Source organism: Podarcis bocagei, assembly GCF_964188305.1.
Source record: "Podarcis bocagei genome assembly, chromosome: 9".
Lineage (NCBI taxonomy): Eukaryota > Metazoa > Chordata > Lepidosauria > Squamata > Lacertidae > Podarcis > Podarcis bocagei.
The window spans coordinates 26,997,609-27,011,689 of NC_138134.1; the positions used below are offsets into that span (position 1 = coordinate 26,997,609).

The 14,081-nt window shown below is 42.8% G+C and overlaps 1 long non-coding RNA gene across 1 annotated transcript in view; it reads right to left on the reverse strand.

Moving 5' to 3' along the window:
• Window positions 1-262: 262 nt before the first annotated feature.
• Window positions 263-14,081, reverse strand: part of LOC308595224 — a 52,118-nt gene continuing 38,299 nt past the window's right edge. Inside the window, exons 2-3 of the long non-coding RNA XR_014011938.1 lie at window positions 1,205-1,301; window positions 263-826 (exon numbers count right to left, since the gene is read on the reverse strand). This is a non-coding gene — a long non-coding RNA (uncharacterized lncRNA). The remainder of the gene's footprint in view (window positions 827-1,204; window positions 1,302-14,081) is intronic.

The window sequence follows — 14,081 nt, forward strand, 5'->3', positions numbered from 1 at the left end:
TCCAGTCTAGGTATGTCAGGCCTCAGCCGAGGTCCAAGACAGGCTGCAGCTTGCTTGTAGTTCTGACAGATGAGAAAATGGGGGTCAAAAGGGCCAGAGGGAGATGATGTGGTCAAAGACAGGCTGTCAGAGATCCAAACTACATGTGATGGGAACTGTGCAAAGATTGCCAAAGACATCCCATAAGAAGAGCCTACTGGATCAGACCAAAGGCCTATCTAGTTCAGCATTGCGTTCTTGAAATATACTCGGAGTCCTGTAGTGATTTCATGCTATTTATTGCAGCTTGTAAAACAGTGATTTGATTGCCCCACAAACCTCAGGCTTTTATATACATTATTTACACAATGAGTCCTGTCTGATTGGCTGATTCTGCTTCGCTCCTGGAGCCTGATTGGTCTTTTCCTGCCAATCAGTTGTTGCATTCTACGATCCCACCAGCCTAATACGCTGATTAACTTCCTCCTGGAGCCTGATTGGTCTTTTCCTGCAAGCCAATCAGTTGTTGCATTTTAGGATCCTACTTGCCTATTGTTCTAGGATCCAAGCTTAGTACATAACAGTTCTCTCATTGGCTAAACAGGTACCAATGTGCAGCTCAAAAAGCAGGATCTGAATGCAAGAGCACTCTCCACTCCTGCAGTTTCCAGCAACAGATTCAGAATAATAATGGCCACAACAGTGGAGGTAGAACATAGCCTTATCCTCTAAGAAGTTGTCTATCCTCTTTTAAAGCCATCCAAGCTGGTGACCATCCCAGACTTCTGTAGGAGCAAATTCCATAGTGAAGAAGTAATTCCTTTTTCCTGAATCTTCCCACATTCAGCTTCATTGGACATCCATGAGTCCCATCATAATGAAAAAGAGAGAGAAAATTCTTAATAATTTCATATTGCCTCTTGCATCTCTCAATCTACCATGACTAGCTTATGTCCCCTCTGCAAATCCGTAATATTTAATTTGGATCATAACAGAGCATCCTAATGATCTCAATTTCCTCATCACCAGTCTGTTGCCTGCAGATGAAGATGATGAAGAGCAATTAGTTGTGGAATGCCAGGACACAAAGTGACTTCTCCTAGATGGTGTGTGTGTGTGTGTGTGTGTATAGGAGTGGACATTTGCTAATTTTCAAAGCAGCTGTCTTAGCTGAGATATTCTGCTAAAACTAGGGGTGGAGAACCTGTGGCCTGCCAGGTCTTACCAGGCTGCGACATCCATCACTTCAGCCAGCATAGCCAATGGTCAGGGATCATGAGCTCTGGAGCAGAATGACATTCGGAGGGCTGCAGGGTCCATATCTGTAGTTTAAATATATACACAGAATGGATACATTTAATCATTCACCAAGTGTGAGGCTTCAAGGAATCCTATCCCTCCCACAGTGGCAGCCAAGAAGCAGATAAACAAAAAGAGTTCTTATCAACTACTTTATTTAATATTCACACAGAAGGAATGCAGTCTCTCTTAGATAATGGCATTGCTCCAAGTAAAGTCCCACCCCCTATGTCTCTCCTATTCTACGTCATCTGTGCACCAACTGATCTGTGCTTTCTGCCTCTGAGCTTTCTGTTCTACTACTCTCAATGCACTCCGGGTCCTGGGAGAGGGGGGCTCAGGAATGCTTTCCCAAGATACTGAGTCTGTTAGCTGTCTCTTCCCTGGTGCTTCCTCTTCCTCCTGCCCCTCTCTCAATATTTCCCAGCTTCTCCCTTCTGCAGCCCCTGAACTATGACCTTCTGCAAACCACTGTTCTAAATCTATACTGTCCTCCTATTCTCAGAAAGATTAAGGAAGAGGGGAGGGCAGTCCCCACCATTCCTCCTCAGTCCCATCCCTGACATCAAGTGATAACTTACCATGGTAAGCATGTAAATCTCCTAGCAAAACAGTAATCTGGATCTTCCTGCCAACTCACATGTGCTCTTGCCCTCATGATAGATAGAAGATGCCAGGTAAAAGCTCACCCTTTTGTCAGGCTTTTTGATCGGTAGTCATTTAGAAGTTATGAGGTGGTAATTTTCTTGTTTATGTACTTCTTGATAATAAAAAAAAAAATATGTTCCTGCTTAATATGTATTGTGTTCTGTAGTGGCTTGTTTTGCTGCAAACTGCCCTGTACCCGTTTCTGGCAAAGGGCAGTACAGAAATATCTCAGGGGGTTTCTTATATATAAATAAACTGGTGAGACGTTCATCGCCCTTCCATAAGTTATTCGTAATCTGGGAAAGGAAGCAGCAATACTCTCCCCACTTGGCCTGTTGCTACAGAAACCAAATGGAGAGCACAAATGCCCAGTAGTGGGCAGCACAGTGGAGTCGTGGCATTCACTTGATTACCACTTGATGGATCTCTACTGATTACCAGGAAGGAGAGGCAGAAGAGCAAGGCAGCAGGGAGTTGGCACAGTGCAAATGCATTGGCAGGAGTCCCAGATTGGATCTGTCAGTGCACTTGCACAGCACTGACCTCCCCACCGCCTCGCCCATCCCTCCCAGTAACCACCAGCGACTCAGCTGTTTGGAGGTCAGGTGAGCGCTATCACCCTACCGTGCCATCTGCTGCTGTGAATGCCGCAGTGCTGCCACTTGATGAATGGTGGTCTGCATTCATTCACAGGCAGAAGTCTGCATGAACCACTGCTTCCTTGAAGAAAAATGATAACTGTTCCCATTCCACAAGGTAACAATGACTATTTGGAAGCATTTCCTCAGGCAAGGAGCTCTGCCGCGTTTAGAAGGGAGGGAGGAAATACAGTGATTAATAACCTGCTTTTGTGGGTTTAATTTTAAATGGTCTGATCCTAAGCTAATTTATTTGGAGGCAAAGACAAATTGTTGCAATCAAGTGGCTACATGGTGGCTACTGTAAATTCCACTCTTTGAGGCGATATGTTTCTGTACAGCTGCTCAGCATGCAGGACCATTCCTTTATGCTATTGTATACTCACCTTTAGAAGAGTTTCTGTTGGAATAGAGGTGCCGTACAAGGAGGCCTATGAACAAGGAACTAACCACATGAATCCAAGGGCATCAACAAATGGAACCCAATGAGTCTTGAGTATTATTGGCTTGTGACACTGTGGATGCAAGCTTTTTCATTGATAATGGTGGTGTTATGGAACACGTTCCCTGCCGAAATTTGAGAAAGCCCATCTATATTGCCATTTCATGGGCTTTTGAAGACACACCTGTTTACTCAGCCATTCCCGTGATTTCTCAGCTGATTCTCTTGTTTTAATAGCTACGTTGTCCTCTTGTATATTTTAAGAATGGGTTTTCACATTTTCCTATCATTAATTAATCATTTAATTAATATCCTGCATAAATAGCTTCTAAGTCATTTACAAGTAAAATACACAATAAAACCAATTTAATCAAAATGTTAAACTAAACATTCACAATAAAAACAGACAGTAAAACATGCCTGTTTTAAAACTGGAACAGACAGGAAAATATTTAAAACAGTTAAAACAGGAGGTTCAAGTAAGGAGATCAGGGGTAAGTTTGTCTCTAAACAGTTGTGTGGCAGAATGCCCATGCTAATGGAGGCTCTCATATTTTGTCAGGGAGAGTGTTCCACAATACTGGTGTCACGATTGAAAAATCCTGCTTCTGTAGTACCACAGGCTAATAATCATCAGGCCACAGCAGAACTAACCAAGTTTCTATAACTGGATTTTATACTTTGTGAGCGTCTTAGCTCACACACACACACACACATATATATATATATATATATATATATATATATATATATATATATATGAGTATGAATAAGAAGAAGCCATCATCGTGGTCATATGAGTCTGGCCTGAATACCACTGATTCCATGGAAATGTGCCTTGAGCCACCAGTATAGCCACAATATAGAAGCCACTGTAAATCCATGTATATGATGTGTGTCATCACACAGAGAACCATTCATATTGAGTGAATTGGGGAGTTTTCACCATCCCAGTTTTTGTTTCAGAAAGTTGACAAAGTTCAGAGTGCTCTTCCACATGAACAGTTCATCACGGGATGAGAGCTGTCGTGCTGTGGGGTTTACAGTGGCTTCTTCATGGTGGCTGAAGTCTGTAGACCAGCTCTCTCTAAAACTTACTTTATTCAGATAAGGTTTTGCTTTTTCCTCTTGGCGTATAACAAGTTTGTGTACTTATGTGGCCACAATTTGGGGATGTGGCATGGCAGAATGTGGCCAATTTTTTAAAAGTGGGTGCATGAGAACCTTTGGATTCATGCAATTTAGTCCTCTGTATTAATTTCAGTAATTAAAGCATCATTAGATACTTAATTGGAAATCTGGCTTATAGAATTATAAATCACATCAGTGATGTGATCTGGCATTGTCTGTTATTACACTTGCAAATGATTTGCAATACATGCTCAATAAACAACAGGATCTCAGTTTGGGGCTCATTTTCTAAAATCCATAAAGGAAAATGACTAGCAGCAAGATATCATCAGACAGCTTAATTGATTGCACGTATTGCATTTATTTTGGAGCGTCAGTATGAGTGATCATCTTTTAGATGTTCCAGGGATATTAGTATAACTATCATATTGATCAGCCTGAACCTTTAGGCTATCATTTTCCTTGAGAACCCAAGACAGTATCCCCCCTGCTTGCAGCATTGGCAGAAGGCATATAGTCATGTGCCAGCCCATTATGCTCAGCTGGGTGGCAAAACATCTTGCGGTTAAATGAGACCAAAGTGGCAAGAGAGAGACCAAGTGGCAAGGCTAGAACATGTTTCTCCCTAACAAAGGCTTCATCAGGATGTCTTTCAATTCCTCTGGAAAGTTCAAGAAGCTGTAAGGCAGCATTTAGCGTGTGGGTGGTCTTGGGAAACACAAATGCCAAGTGGATTCTCTGGTCTTTCTTCAAGGCTGCATTAACAAACTCCCATCCAGGGTGCTCTTTTTAAACAGAGACTCTGTTAGTATTAGCACAAGGAGGAAAGTTCAGACTTCCCTAGAGGTAGGACTGCATGTTATGGCATCAGGCCAATGTCTTCAACATGGGTCACCATCAAATAGCATTGGCACATCAGGGTGGGGCAATTTCCAGCAGTGGGCTGGAGAGAGAGTGTTGAATCCTTTTTCTGCCCCTCGCTCCCAAACCCCCTCCCCTTCCCATGCTTCCCCCACCCCCACCCTTCTCTCAAAGCCCAGATGGAGGACGAATACTTCAGTACTTCTTTCTCTAAACCTATGCCCACTGCTTTTTTGCAGTGAGCTGCATGTGAATCATAGAATTTGAGAGTTGGCAGGAAGCTTGGGGGTCATCCAGATCAGGGGTCAGCAAACTTTTTCAGCAGGGGGCCGGTCCACTGTCCCTCAGACCTTGTGGGGGGCCAGACTATATTTTTTTTGGGGGGGTGAGTTAATTCCTATGCTCCACAAATAACCCAGAGATGCATTTTAAATAAAAACACACATTCTACACATGTAAAAACACCAGGCAGGCTCCACAAATAACCCAGAGGTGTATTTTAAATACAGTGATACCTTGGTTTATAACCATAATCCGTTCCGGTTGTAAACCAAAACAGGTTGTAACCCAAGGCGCACTTTCGCCAATGGGGTCTCCAAAAAAAAAGGGGAGGTTGTAATCCCAAAAAAGGGACACACACTTCAGGGTTTGACGTGGTTGTAATCCAAAACGGTTGCAATCCAAAATGGTTGCAAACCAAGGTACCACTGTAAAAGGGCACATTCTACTCATGTAAAAACACACTTATTCCTGGACCGTCTGCAGACTGGATTTGTAAAGCAATTGGGCTGGATTCAGCCCCCGGGCCTTAGTTTGCCTACCCATGATTTAGACTATCCCCTGACCAGTGCACAACTTGGCAAGCACAGCATCTCTGACAGACGGCTATCCAGCCCCTGCTGCTTAAATATCTCTGTTGAAGGAGAGCCAGCCACTTCTGGAGGCAGCCTTTTCCCAGCGCCAAATAGCTCGGATGAAAATTAGCATCTTAGCAGCACTGTGGATTTGCTGCCTGCTGGGAATCATGTTCCATTACGCCAATGGAGCTGCAAGCACAATGGATTGGATCCAATGATTCTGTTCCGTGAGTGGAAAGGGTCCTTCTCTGAGCAAAGCTCAGTCAACGAGTCAAGAGGAAGGTCTGGATCCAAGCCATTTTTAACCAAGGACAAACTTTCATTGCATATGCTGCTCCTTACGTTAGGGCTTCATTGCTTTGCTTCTTTAACTGTCAGGGATAAAATATATGCTTATGTTTGTTTGATTGATTGACTGACTGACTGACTGATTGATTGATTGATTGATTGATTGAACACTTGCTATATCACATTATGGAATTCCCCCATCCTAGCAATGTTATGCAATCCCCAGCTGACTCGTATTTTGCCCAGAGCTGTTATTCATTTTGCTAATATCCTGGCATTTATTGCTGAATGCATCCACTTTTTCCAACAATCTTTGTTCTCCTTTGGCATAAAAAGAGCAGAAAGTTTGTGTGGGTGACGGAAGAGATCGTGCCAAGTTCCTAATTTGACTGAGCTCTTTTTTCCCTTTCGTTTTTTGCATCTCGCTCCCTCCTTCCAAGTCTATCTTTTCCGTTGTGCAAAAGTCACACATCTTGGTTTCATGGCTTTCTCTCATGCCTGCCTTTTCTATTTGTTATGTTTTCCCCAGCTCTATTGCTAATGCAGACATCTTTGTTAGCTGCTACCATGATGGTGTGGAGCCTTGCTTCATTAGAATATACTGCTTGTTAAATTCAAAAATGTATTTTTTTCCTCTAGGCTTTTTAAAAATAAAATAAAATTCTTGGCTGTGAAGTAGTCACTTGTGTGTGGGCCTGGATGGATTTCCTTCTTCAATGTTGCCATCAAGAAACGGAAACAAGAGATGCCACCAAGGTGGGTGGAATCAGGCACAGCTAAAATAGATTTTCAGGCACATTATTGCCTAATGTGGATCAATAGCCTATGAGTTCCAAAAGAGTTCTGGACAGGGAAGTGATTTCATGAACTGCGAAAAGCAGTTTAACAACCTATGAATCATTTCACCCACTGTATTTCAACAAACAGCACATCTGTTTTTCCCATTTTTAAAATATTTGCTCATTATAATGTTATACCTAAAACAACTAGTGTGGTCCAATTCAGTTGTATGCTGCATCTGGGGCACCACCCAGAAACCTCCAACGCACATGCCTTCAGGTTTGTCCATAGGGACATGTGAAGTTGCCTTATACTGAATCAGTCCATTGGTGCATCTAGCCCAGTACTGTCTTCACTGACACACAGTAGCTCTCTGGGCTCCCAGTACGTTTCCGAGCACAATTCAAAGTGTTGGTGCTGACCTTTAAAGCCCTAAACGGCCTCGGTCCAGTATACCTGAAGGAGCGTCTCCACCCCCATCATTCTGCCCGGACGCTGAGGTCCAGCGCCGAGGGCCTTCTGGCGGTTCCCTCATTGCGAGAAGCAAAGCTACAGGGAACCAGGCAGAGGGCCTTCTCGGTAGTGGCGCCCGCCCTGTGGAACGCCCTTCCAGCAGATGTCAAAGCGATAAACAACTACCTGACATTCAGGAGACATCTTAAGGCAGCCCTGTTCAGGGAAGTTTTTAACGTGTGATATTTTATTGTATTTTTGGTTTTTATGGAAGCCGCCCAGAGTGGCTGGGGAGGCCCAGCCAGATGGGCGGGGTATAAATAATAAATTATTATTATTATTATTATTATTATTATTATTATTATTATTATTATTATTATTATTATTATGTGGGTGTTTCTTCCAGCCCAGAGATGCCAGGGATTGGACCTTCAGCATCCAAAGCAAATGTTCTACCACCAAGTGGGTCTTCTCCCCTAAGATCCCATGCTACATAACTGAGCTTGATACTTCTGAATGGGCCACCATTCAAGCAATTTCTTTGGCCTATGGAACTCTTGTAGAGATGAGATGTTCCAAGTTCCCATTCACATCTCTCTGAGTCAGAGATCTGGGGGACACCTCTCTATTCTTACCTTTTCTTATCCATCCATACAATGGAAATAATGAGATGACCAGCTTCATTTAGTTTGTGTGACTCTGTTTTCAGGTAAACATGCCTAGGTTAGGGCTGCACTTATTATTATTATTATTATTATTATTATTATTATTATTAAATCTGACTGTGTGGTCTCCATTCTGAGCAGCTTCTGTGATTATGAGATACAAGCCGAATAAACAAGAAGTATTCCAAAATGGTGAATAATCTCCAGATCAGAAAATAATATATGAAATAGACCTGTCTTCCCAAAGAATATGACAAGGAAGAAATAAATTCACACTCAGTTTTTTGTTTTTAAATCTACAATTATGACCTTCAAAAATGTCATTTTATACTTTGGAATTGGAGAAAACGTCTTCAGGTGCCATAAGCTGCTGTAAAGGGTTGTCATGTATTGCTAGACAAATGAGAACAAATTTGGTAGAAACAGATCCAATTAGACTGAAGGCATTGCAATTTTGCCAACTTACATAAGGTGCAGGGAAAGAGCTAAATGCCTTTCATTATGCCACGCAGCGCTACATTTCAGTTTTGAAGATGGGAAGGAAACATACAAGTGTTAATGAGTCACAATGGGAAAATCCTGCAATCAGCTCTTACTCCAGTAAGCCATTACTTTAATGACTAGAAATGGAAAATCCATGAATAATTTTGTCTTTCTAGTTTAAAAAAAACAAAAATACATTTTAATACTCACTCCTATTTCCTTTTACTTTAATCAAAACATCAGGCTGGAATATTTTGGCTGTCTGGCTGTCTTTTATGTGAGAGTCTACAGGCCAACCATTTTGTACTAATAATTTTACTCTTTGGTTTTATTGAATGGTGGGGGTGGGGGACACAATAGCAGAGAGTCCATGAATGGGTGTTGAAAGCTGGAAAGCACTCATATACTTTAAATATCCAGATGCAGCAGGATGCAAGACCAGATTCTCCTGACTATTTTTGGCCTGCTTCAGTTATCCAACAACTTCCATTCATCAATGGAAGTCTAACAACTTCCATTGATGGCTGCCTGGTCTCCTGCTGCATTAGCTAATGGACAAGTATATTCATGTTTTTCGTTGTTCAGTCCTATTGCAGACCCTCCAAGTGTCCCTATTTTCCAGGGAGTTTGGAGTTTGGATTTGATATTCCGCTTTATCACTACCCGAAGGAGTCTCAAAGCGGCTAACAATCTCCTTTCCCATCCTCCCCCACAGCAAACACTCTGTGAGGTGAGTGGGGCTGAGAGACTTCAGAGAAGTGTGACTAACCCAAGGTCACCCAGCAGCTGCATGTGGAGGAGTGGGGAAGCGAACCCAGTTCACCAGATTACGAGTCTTAACCACTACACCACGCTGGCTCTCAGGGACGTCCCTGATTTAGAGAAGCCATCCCGGTTTCTGATTTGACCCCGGATGTCCCTATTTTCATCAGAGAAATGTTGGAGGGTATGCTATTGGCTGGTGAACATTTTTATTCAAAACCTTCCTACATACTGAACTCCCAGAAACTGCTGGTGTCACAAGCTAACACAGGATCACTAAGCAGCTGCTCTTCAATCCAAACACTTAGCATCATCCACCCAAAACTGAGTGCTGTCAAGTTATTGTTTCAACTGGAGACCATTAAACACACAGTTCACTTTCCCACTGAAATCATTGGAATAGGCAACACTGTTAATGCATGTTTACTCAGAGGTAAGGCCCACTGAGCTCATCGAGTCTTACTCCTTAGTAACTGTGCTTCGGTTTGCAACCTTAAAGTTCTTAATCTTTGTTGGATTGCGCCCGTTGTTATTATGCAATCCTTAAAGACACCAACAGGAAGATATACCTCCCTGTTGGTAACAGATGCTACCCACCGGATGGTAGAAATATTATTCCAACAAATGTTGGCTTTCGGAGACAAATGGCTTTATTGTACTGCTAATCCCATCCGGTTGGAGTTAAGCATTCCATGGAGATTTGGAGTCACAAATATAAAAGACATAAGGAGCCTGATCTGCAGTTGCTATAGGTTGACAGAACACTGTCAAATTTGAAAATGGAGAACTGGAAGGGTTATTGTCATGTACTTTTAGTTGTGTGGGGTTTTTTTTGGGGGGGGTGCTAAGATACATTTTCCCCCTCCAAAACTGGAGTTAGAAAAAAAAATTGTATTTCAAATTCCAGTCCAGATTCTCGAGTTACTTATGCATTCCCTGTTTCCTTCCATCCATTGTCCCTCATTTGGGTAAAATAGTTTGCACTGAAATGAGGGATAATGTGTTACTTCCATGCCGGATATAGACTCTCTTTATGGAGTTCATAGTGTTGTTCTGTGGGTGACAGAAATGTGAAAGACATCAGCTGTGCTAGTTCTTCAACCATGAGGTGGTAGTGGCAGTTTTGTCCTTCCAGGCTCAACAGGGTGCAGGTATGATAAACCCTTCTAATGTCATGAATCTCGTCAAATTTCAGAAGGATAGATGTCCAGTGGTACCTCGGGTTACATACACTTCAGGTTACATACACTTCAGGTTACAGACTCCACTAACCCAGAAATAGTACCTCGGGTTAAGAACTTTGCTTCAGGATGAGAACAGAAATCGTGCAGTGGCAGCAGGAGGCCCCATTAGCTAAAGTGGTGCTTCAGGTTATGAACAGTTTCAGGTTAAGAACAGACCTCCAGAATGAATTACCAGTAAGCTCTCGACCTGAGGTACCACTGTAGTGGGTTTCTTGTAAGGGCAGCTTTTACAGTTTCGGAGTTGGTAAAAAATAAAAAAAGTGGTTAGCTTCCCTCTTTAGGTGTTACACTGAAAGTTGAAAAGATGAATATGCAAATTGAAAACTAATGGGTAAAACAATTAAGTGTTTACAGTCCGTGTTTGAGTGCAGTGTCTCTTTATGTCTGAAGCCACTCTTAACAGATCAACAAAGGGAACATTAACACATAGGGAGAAAATCATTGAGCAAGTAGACTTTTAGCTCTTTTCCTGGCCTAAATTTATACTGCCACATGACTTCTACAAATGCTATGCACTACATCAAGTAACTGATACATTACCAGAGCTTAGGGTTACCAGTTAGAATTCCCAAAGACTAGATCCAGAAACCAACTCCATTGTCTTGATTAACTCTGAAATATGTGCAGAAATAATGAAAAAATAGTGCCTCTAAGGATGTGCAAAGTGCCTCTGTTTTAAGAAAGTAACCAATGAGTATTACTTACATTACTTATATATCACAAGCCTTCATTCAGCTTAATTATGTACAATCAGAATACAAAAACAGAACACATATAGTTTAATTCAATGCCACATTACCAAGTAGATTTTACAGGAAGTTTGACTTTTTTATTTTTTGGAATGAACAATTTTTGACCTAACTTTTCCAGCATTTGATGTGTTTTTATATTTATGCCTTGTGATTGGGCCCTATTACATACATGCCATAAAGCAGTTTGATAAATCAGGAGAAGTGTGGATTTATATGGAGAAGTTACATTTTGCCATCTGCGTGTGCGACTCTGGGGAGGGTAGGAATGTTATCAGAAAATTAATATTTTTTTCATTAGGAGACTCCTAAATATTGCCTGGCTATTTCTCTCTTATCAACACACTATATTTTTCCTGAGCCAAATGAAGCAGTTTCCTATCAACAGTACAAAATTAATCATGGGGGTTTAATTTCAGGGTGCATTTATCTTTGGAAATGCATTTTTTTAATTTTCTTTCCCCCCAAAATATTACACCTGCTTGTTTTATAAATAAGATTGGATTTCCCATTCGCAAGAGCATAACTCAGAGCATACCATGAAAGGCAAAGGATAGGGGAAGGAGATAGCTGTGCTGCAGTGAGACACATCCGTTCTTTATGATGGTGGTGTACAAGTTCATTAATTTACAGCAGGGATGGATAACTGGTTCCTTGTCTCCCATGCTACCACCAACCATGGGCAAGTTTGACAGGAGGCTGGGACTCCCACCTGTCAATCACCTGACATCACAATAATGCCCACTGATCTGTCTTTGCCTACCAGGGTTGAAATCATGTGCCCCCTATGCTGTGCACAGCACTATTCAAGCCCCAAATGCTAAGCTGATTGGGGAAGTAATCGTAGGTCAAACTGAGGCATTAGTGTCCCAAAGGCTGATCTGAATAGATTTCCAAGTTCCTGGCACATACAGAAGCGGAGCTAGCTGCTCCGGCACCCGGAGGGACAGGGCTAGCCACCCACAGGGCAGGGCTAGGAACCCGGGGGCGGAGCGAACATCTCAGGGGGCAGGGCAAGTGTCCCGGGGGCTGCGCTGCCCATGACAAGCATCCTAGGGGGCGTGCCACCCACGGCATCCCAGGGAGGTGCTGCCCGCAGCAAGTGTTCTGGGGGAGCGGCGGGGTGATGTCACCCCCCCCCCCAGGGATGACACCCGGGGGGACCACACCCACCGCACCCACCTTGCTCTGTCTCTGGGCACATATTATCATTTGTAGAAGCATTGATGTCTTAAACATGTTTGAGGCTCTATGTGGAACTATCGCTGAAGGTGACTAGGAAAGTACAACTAATCCAGAATGTGGCAGCTAGACTGGTGACTGGGAGCAGCCACTGGGACCATATAACACCAGTCCTAAAGGACATACACTGGCTCCCAGTACATTTCTGAGAACAATTCAAAGCGTTGACCTTTAATGCCCTAAATGGCCTCGGCCCAGTATACCTGAAGGAGTGTTTCCACCTCCATCGTCCAGCCTGGACACTGAGGTCCAGCTTCGAGGGTCTTCTGGTGGTTCCCTCACTGTGAGACATGAAGCTACAGGGAACCAGCCTTCTCAGCGGTGGCGTCCTGCCTGTGGAATGCCCTCCCAGCAGATGTCAAACAAATAAATAACTATTTGACTTTTAGAAGACATGTGAAGGCAGTCGGGTTCAGGGAAGTTTTTAATTATTGATGCTTTTTGGTGTTTTTTTAATATTTTGTTGGGAGATGCCCAGGGTGGCTGGGGCAACCCAGTGAGATGGGTGGCATATGAATAAAACCATTGTTATTGTTATTGTTGACGTTGTTGTTAGACAAATACATACAAGTTGCCCTTTCTCTTCACATGCTCATTTTGAATATCCCAAACGGAGTCAATACATTACTCAGACATGTAGGAATGCCCTTATAATTACATGCTGCCATTTTCTGAAGATATCAGGGCAGCTTATCTATGGTTCCCTACAGATCTCTCATCTAAGCAGCTTACATTAGCAACTCCCACGTAGCTTCAGATGTTAAGATGTGTCTTGTGCCATCTGACCATGAAGTAGGAGGCAGAGTGTTGAATCAGATTATCTGGCAGCAAGACCCAGGCACTTCTCCTCTGAGATACCAAAGCAATTTGCCAGAAGAGAGAATTGCTGGTCACTGTGTTGGCCAGAGGGTGCTATTATTTATTATTAAATCCTCTCGAAGGAGCCCAGGACAGCAGACACTGTAATGATAACATGTTTATGAAAAAACCCCCCAAAAAATTTGAAAGCATTCTAACTAAAAAACATTCTGAAAACTATTTAGAATATTCTGAACCAGTGACCTCAGGCAGTATCGCCAGTAACAGTGTTTCTCATCCATGATATTGCAGCTACCAGTAGGATATACAGTAATCTGGATCTGTCATGATGTCAACTCCAGCTTGGCTTATTGGCCTGAGCAACTCCTCAATCTGGCACTCAGTACACTTCTCTCAGACAGTCCATCTCTACTTATGAACATAGGAAGGTGCCTTTGACCAAATCGAATCACACTGGCTGACAACAGCTCTCCAGATTTTTCAGACATGGAATCTTTCCCAGTCCTAACTGCAGAAGCTGGAGATCAACCTTGGGACCACCTACATGCAAAGCAGGTCTTCCACCATGAGCTACAACCCTTTCTTACTTGCTTGACTGATGAGCCACCAATGTGCTGGTTCAAGGACCAGCTTGTTCTTTCCCAGAAAGATGGTGGTTCCACATCTGGAAAACAAACATCTTCCCAAGGTGGGGAGATACTTGAACTCATTTTTGTAGATTCTAAATAAGCAACAGATGGG